The following is an 8,304-nucleotide window of genomic DNA, read 5'->3' as shown; positions in this document are numbered from 1 at the left end:
TTGTGATTCAGAGCTAATGAGCAAAATGCCAAATGACTTTCTACAGGAGAATGACTAATCAATAAGCAATCGACTATGAGTCTTCTTTAAATGAAGCTGGTAGACTTTTCAGTTCTCAAAACGCTTTAGCAGTGCTGATGGGTATCAGAATATAATCTTGCTGCACACCTGGGTGATCATTTAACTTGACGGTTCTTCTGATTATTGTAAATGTAATGAAGAGTTCCGTTGTACCAGATTACAGTTCTTCTCTTTATCTTCTTCGTTCTTAGTCGTTAGTGATATTTTTGAAATTACCGGTTAAAACAGAGCAGAGTAAAATAAAATTCTATGTCTCAAGTTTAGTCCTGCGAGTTATTTTGGCATGGTGCATTAAATTTAATATGGTTTCTAGCTAAATCTCCTCAAGACCTTGCAGATATACAATAAAATATACAGGTGCATCTCAGAAAATTTAGAATATCGTGAAAAAGGTTGTTTTTTGTAATTTATCTCCAAAAGGTAAAAACCTTCATAAATGCTATATTCGTTACATTTAAAGTGAAATATTTCAAGCCTTTTTTTACTTTAAATATTGATGATTATGGCAGATAGCTGATAGATTTGCAGACTTTGTCAATTTTCGTAAAGCGTTCGACTCAGTTGATCGAGCTGCCCTGTGGGACATCCTGAGGGTGCACGGGATCTCCTCGAGGTTGCTGGATATCATGTCTCGCCTGTACACTGGTACTGTGAGTGTTGTGCAGAGTGGAGGCAGGGCCTCTGCGTTTTTCCCAGTTGATTATGGGGTTCGCCAGGGGTGTGTTCTGCTCCTACTCTGTTCAATGCTTGTATGGACTGGGTGTTGGGCAAGGTCGTGGGGTCCAGCGGCTGTGGGGCATCTGTTGGTGAAGAAAGATTCACGGATCTTGACTTTGCTGCTGATGCTGAGATCTTTGCGGACTCAATGGAAGCTCTGATCAGGGCGCTCGAGAGACTAAGTGAGGAATATAAGTGTCTGGGCTTGCGAGTGTCCAGGATAAAAACCAAGATCTAGGCCTTTAATGACCTCTTGGGCACAGCCATCAGCAATGTGTCTGTCTGCGGAGAGAGTGTCAACCTTGTTAAGAGGTTTACTTACCTTGGCAGTGACATTCATGTCTCTGGTGACTCTTCCTGTGAAGTCAGTAGACAGATTGGGAGAGCATTGGGGGGTCATGAGGTCGCTGGAAAGGGGTGTATGGCGCTCCTGATATCTCTGCAAAAGGACAAAGGTCCAAGTCTTTAGAGTCCTGGTGCTTCTTGTCTTGCTATATGATTGTGAGACATGGACGCTATCCAGTGACCTGAGACGAAGACTGGACTCCTTTGGTACTGTGTCTCTCCGGAAAATCCTTGTATACCATTGGTTTGACTTTGTGTTGAATGAGCGGTTGCTCATGGAGTCCCGAATGAGGCACATTACCTGCATTGTGAGGGTTTTCCAAAAGGTGATCCGGCTCATAGGATCCTCAATGTCATTTCCCGAGGGTGGGACTGGACTGCGTGTCTGCCTGGGGGGTTACCAACCAGGATCCCGAGTTGTTTCGTCATGTAGTGGGTGCAGCAACACACTGTACCAGTGCGTGCTCCCCAATTTGACTTGACTTGACTTGATTTAACTTGAGCAGATAGCTCATGAAAATCAGAAATCCAGTTTCTCAAATTATTAAACTATTACCTACAATCAATCAAAAAAGGATTCACAATACAAAAATGTCCAACTTCTGAAAAGTATGTTCATTTATAGTCAAATCTTGGTTGGGGCTCCTTCAGCAAGTATTACTACATCAATGTGGTGTGGCATAGAGGCGATATGCTTGTGGCACAGCTGAGGTGTTATCGAGGCCCAGGTTGCTTTTAGAGCGCCTTCAGCTCGTCTATATTTTTGGGTCGGGTTTGTCTCATCTTCCTTTTGACCAGATTCTCTATGTGGTTCAGGTCAGGCAAGTTGGCCGGCCAATCAAGCTCAGTAATACCACAGTCAGCAAACCTTTAGGTAATAGTTTTGGCATAGTGGGCAGGAGCGTAGTCCTGCTGGAAAAGGAAATCAGCATCTCCATAAAGCTTGTCAGCACATGGAAGCATAAAGTTCCCTAAAATCTCCTGGTAGATGGCTGCATTGACTTTGGACTTGATAAAACACAATGGACCGTCACCAACAGATGACACGATGCCCCAAAATCGTCACAGACTGCGGAAACTTCACACTGGACTTCAAACACCTTGTGCCTCTCCACCGCTCCTCTAGGACCTTGATTTCCAAATGAAATGCAAAAAGAGGGCTGTGGACCTCTGAGTAACAGTCCAGGTAAGACTCTTCAGATGTTGTCTTCATATTCCTGGAGACGTCTGTGCGTGGTGGCTCTTGATGCACCGACACCAGCCTCGGCCCACTTTTTGTGCTATTCGCATTTGTTTTATGTTCATTACCCTTTTAATAAAGCTGTGCGATGGTATTCACCCATTCTGTTACTCTGCAGTCTAACCCTCCTCAACTCAGGCTTTGGTACGTAACAAACCCCCTCGCTCTGACACCCCCAATAACCCTACATACCCCCAACTTTCTGGTGTGTCTACCTCAGGCATTGGGCTATTTTTATTTTTTCAATTTTGCTGATATAAATATTATAGGAACCTAGCAGCCCTGGCCAGGCGTCATCTTTTCGGCAGGCTTGCGGCTTGGTGGCACTCAGAGAAGAGCACTTAACTTTACATATCTTAGTGAGGACTTGTACAGATGCTTGGGTGAAAGTAAGCTGGCTTTGTGGGTGCTCGTTAGATTTCCCTTATTGTCTTTGTGGTTAATCTCTTCCCTTTTTTATATGTATTGTCCCAGAAGGCTAGGGACCCTACCCAGCTAGGACACCTGGACGGTCCATGAGAGGGACGATACCTTCTCTGGACCACGAGAGGGCAGCCGCCCTGGTCTGTTTGGGGGCCATTTAGAACACAGCTGGGAAGCTCATCCCTATGGGAGGACGTGGCCACCGCCAGGGGGCACCCGGACGGTTATGGGACCCTGGATGGCAGCAGGAAGTTTTGCCGGAAGAAATCCCAGGGGCACCCGGTGTGCTTCCGGGTGCTCATCTGACACTTCCGCCACACCAGGAAGTGTCGTCGGACGGAGCACCTGGAGCCCATCCGGGTTATTATAAAAGGGGCCGCCTCCCTCCAGTAGAGGAGCCGGAGTTGGGAGGAAGGAGACGGAGTTTGTGAGGAGGGGAGTGGAGGTCATCGAGAGAGAAAGAGAGAGCAGAGAAAGAGACTGTTGGAGAATAAGGCATTGTGGTGCTTATATAAAATAAAGGAGTGTGTTTTGGACATTCTGGTGTCTGTCTGTCTATCTCTGTCCGGGGGCTGTCTTTCCACAGTATGTAAAATATAAATAGAAATGTTTTTGTATATTGTTCTCTTCTCTCTGTCCTTTCTGACCTGTGTGTGTTTTTGTTGTTTTCTTTCTCTTCACCTTTTACTCCAGAGTCACCTACACTTATTTTTCTCATTTTTTATTAACTTTGTTGTATTGAAGTGTGTATATATTTGTAAGACATTACTGTAGATAGTTATTGGCGCATCTGGAACGAACCCGTTTTTTTGTTTTTGAACAGCCACCATTGTCTGGGTCTCAACTCTCCCATCTGCTGATTGTTTGGCTGTGGCTCCAGGAGTCTGAAACTTTACAGCGGTGCCATTGTACGGCCCCCACGTCTACCTGGACTCTAGGATTGTTGTGATGTGTTTTTTTTAATAATCAAATTGATATCATGCTTACTGGGGACATGTTTGCTTTCCTTGGCATTTCTTTAGTTTGCAGTCAGGCCATCAGTGGGGTTTGGAGGGTTGGTGGTCCCCAGTTATATTGCAAAAAGCGGTTTCAGAAAATGGCTGGGTGGGTGTTCAAAAAAATAAAAAGTAATTTGCCTTTATCTTTTAATATGTCGTCTGATATCCTGTTGTTTTTGTTTTGTTTTTTCTAACATGAGAGAATCTTCTGCTCTTAAAAGCTAATAAACTGAGCAGAACAGGAGCCATTTGTGGTTGAAGCAGTGCCCCAAAAAACGATCTGAGGGTCTGACCACAGTTAATGCAGGATGCGTCTCTTTGCTGCTTCAGCCCGAAACAGGAAATTAATATTTGGTTTTACAGTTGGTTACATTAAGACACCTGTGCACTGCCTAACACGAAAAAAGGCGTGCAAGACCAAATCTGGGCAGAATTGTCTGTGGCGTAAATGTATACAGTAGAGTGACACACATAACTCACAAGACCCCCGCATACCCGGACTGGTTTGCATGGTCAAAAAGTCTACAGTAACTCAGATAACCAATCTGTACAATCGGGGTGAGCAGAAAAGCATCTCAGAATGCACAACATGTCAGATCTTGAGGCAGATGGACTACAGCAGCAGAAGACCACTCTTTTCAGCCACGAATAGAAACCTGAGGCCGCAGTGGGCACAGGCTGACCAAAACTGGACAACTGAAGACTGGGCCAATAGAGCCTGGTCTGATGAATCTCAGTTTCTGCTGAGGCACACAGAAGGTAGGGTCAGGATTTGACACCTACAACATGAATCATTGCACAGAACCTACCTTGAGTCACCAGTCTAGGCTGGTGGTAGTGGCATAATGGTGATGAGAATGTTTCAGTGGCACACTTTGGGCCCATTAACACCAATCAAGAGTCTACCCATTATCGTGGATGGCCGGGGCCCTTGCCAGGCTGGGATGCCCCTTCCTTGAAACAAGTTTGGACAGAGCATTACCTCCCCCGGAGCATTAGATGGCAGCCCCCCTGGGAGGCAGCAGTGCCTTGGACTCCCGCAGGGATTCATGGGAGATGGAGTTGGATACAGCCCTGTTGGGATCTGGGGGTGCTGCAAGGGGGCACTGCAGCTGTTCCCGAGCCCATGTGGTCGGTTCTTCTGCCACACCCAGAAGTGGAACAACTGATACCTGAAGCACTTTTGGGTGCCTTATCACTAGATTTACCAAAGCCTACAAAAAAACTTGTAATTCCGGACCACCTTAAATCCTTTCGCACCTCTCCGTCAGCGTCTTTTGTCTTGTAAATGTGCTGATCAAGACAAGCAGCAAGCAGCCTGCTATACCATCCCCCCGCCGCCACAGAATGTGCACAAAGTTCTCCCAAGTCCAGCCTTCATTATCTGGGAGTGAAGTGCTGGAGTTTTAAAGTGGAAATAATAGATCGTTATTTGGAACACATGCATTTCATGTGTGTTCCGTTTCTACAGTAATCTGTGTAAACACATTGTTAAAACAGAAACGTTTTTCACATTTTAGTAATAAACGATAAAATGTTGGCATAAATTATAGAATGTGTGAAGCCTGAAGTGCAAAGATCAAATAAACACTTTCAAAAAAGGTTCAAGGACGATACAACAGCTTCTGTGGTGCAGCGGTAAGATTTGCTGACTTATAATCAGGAGTCCCCGGTTCAATCCTGACTGCCTCCTATATTTGCTGTAGTGAGCTGCTCTTATTGTTAATATTATACAATAAACATGCATTTGGTTAATGATTGTAACAGACCGTGGACATTTATAGGACTTGTAAAAGTTAGCGCTATTTTTTTCACTTTTATTCTCTCAGTCACAATCACGATACATACTAAGGGATCTGACGCTGTTAGTTTTTATTTGAAACTGGGAATAACTGTAGATGAGAGTGGTGTTTTGAGACAATGGAACTGGACGTTATCTGATCTGGAGGGATAAAAGCTGACACACAAACGCAGGTGAATCTGCCTTCTTCGTATCTCACCGTCACTTGATTTTTTTTTTTATTCATTTTTGTTGAGTGTTCCTGCTCACGCTGGATTAGTATGCACCTTGTGGTCCATGATGTCAAAGACACACTGAAAAAAATAAATAAATAAATAAAAGAGACATGGGTATATATGATATTTGGAATTTTTCATTTTATGACCTGTGTAGTACATTTTGGAAAACATTGTGGCACGGATGCAACATTATTCATATTCATTCGCGTAACATCTTGCGGTTGTAATCAATGACAGTGTAAAACCCAACCCCCCCGATCTTGCCCAATCTGCACATGACTCCAGGACATGCAGAGGAAAGAATGTGGGAGCGTGAACGAGACTGAGATAATAAAAGTGAAAACTGCTAACTTTTACAAGTAACATAAATTTACACCCAATCTGTTTGTTTTCAAAAAATATTGCTAGTTGTGTTGTCATTTCTACATGCTGTGACAGAGGCGGCCTTTGGAGTACGCGGGGCCTTAGGCAAGTGTCATATGTGGGGCCGAGAGCCATAAGTGTAGGCTATACACCATACCACCACGCTCACGGGCTTGTCCGCCTCTAATGCTGTACGCCTTATTATTGTTAAAAAACATGGTGCCTTCTGTAGGTACCACTGGCCGTTTGATTACATTACGTATTGTAATGGTTCTTATATTGGTTTAGTGGCCTTTAGTCAACTTAATTAATGATTCAGAAACATTTTGCACACAAAATTAACAAACTAGATAACAGTCATTTCTGCCGAACCCGCTGGAGTCGGCAAATTTCTTTAATCACGGAGAACCAGAACACTTGTAATAAAACGAACACTTACCAAACAGCTGGCAGTCACATATAGGAGCTATTTCTTGGAGGCGATGACTCAGAGACGTCCGTTAGGAACGCCCTGCCGAGGACCACTCTTTTCTCCCAAAAGCAAGAAACATGATTTCTCACTCTAGAGTCGAGATAAGGCCATTTGGAGACACCTGCATGGTATTAGGGTCGCCTTCTTTGCTGACCCAGTGTAAATCCGAAACTGAAGGGCGTAATTATTACGGTATTTTGAAACGAAAAATGTCTTGCTAAGAGCTTTCTTGTTTATTGGTATAGATGCCGGGAAAGGCTTCTAAAATAACAAGTCCTCGTTTATGAGTGGTTTCCGAAGAAATCCACCACGTACCGTATTTCAGTCTATATCGGATTTAAACGTCTTGCAGAGGCCCCGCATATTTGTATGATGAGCTGACGGTGACAAAAGAATCTCCTATCGTGCGGGACCTGGGACGATTGCCCTAGTCGCCACCCCCAATGGCCGCCTCTGGCTGTGACCAAAATGTCTGCAAATCCCCTTAAATGAAAGTCTGCCATGTACACTTTTAATCACATCTGAATCGTCGGATTTGTAATTTGAAACTGTAGAGTAGAGGAGGTAATCAAGAAAAATACGTCTTTGTCCCAAACATTACAGGGGGCACTGAAGTGCAAGGAATTCAAATATGACATCAATTTTGAAATCGAATAAAGTACTCAAGGTTTTTAAAGCCGACTCCACTCTGTTTGCATCGCTGTTTTATTTTTGGTATAGCCTAAGGTGCAGCCATTTTGTGAGTTCCGTTGTCAAGACACACTCCCCAGTTTCCGCATCGCCTGAAAGTCGTCCATGTCAGAGTTTGTGGACCTTTCTCTCAACCTTTTTTTGCTAACAAAACTCTTGCTAACACATTGCAGCCAGGGCGGCCGAGTGGTGCGGCGGTAGCGCTGCTGCCTCGCAGTAAGGAGACCAGGGTTCACGTCGCGGGTCCTCCCTGTGTGGAGTTTGCATGTTCTCTCTGTGTCTACGTGAGTTTACCACCCAGAGTCCTAAACCATGCAGGTTAGGTGGATTGCCGTTACTATATTGGCCCCAGTGTGTGATTGGGGAGTGTGAGTGTGTGTGTGCGTGTTTGCCCTGCGATAAACTGGCGCCCTGTCCAAGGGTTTGTTCCTTCCTGGCGCCCTGTGTTAGCTGGGATTGGCTCCAGTACCCCCAGTGACCCCATTCAGGATTGAGCAGGATTGCCAGCCATAGTCAAAAACAGGTACACTTGTTCCTGATGCTAATGTAAAATCAGAGTGTTCATTACTAATTCAATACATGTTGTTACAAAACTCATAATAAAATGAATATCTTCTCTAAAGAAAAATATTGAGTTACCTCGTAATTTACATATGGAACAGAAAATTGATTGTGCATGTTAGCTGCGCGGTAATTCGTCTGGGCCTATGAAGTTAGATCACTGCGATCGAATGTCGCGATTTCCACTTCTACTTCTGAGACATAACTAGTCATCGAGTAGTGAGAAAGCGCTATATAAATGCAAAGAATTATTGTTATTATTATTATTATTGAGAGATGTTCAGGTGGTTCTACATATGTACATTACTTTTACGTAAAATGAACATTACCCAAAGCGTACCTAATATTACAAAAAGTAAATGAAAGTGAAATACTGTGTTTTGTGACGCCCCACG

This window comes from Polypterus senegalus, chromosome 5 (genome assembly GCF_016835505.1).
Source record: "Polypterus senegalus isolate Bchr_013 chromosome 5, ASM1683550v1, whole genome shotgun sequence".
NCBI lineage: Eukaryota > Metazoa > Chordata > Cladistia > Polypteriformes > Polypteridae > Polypterus > Polypterus senegalus.
This window is presented reverse-complemented; position numbering follows the sequence as displayed.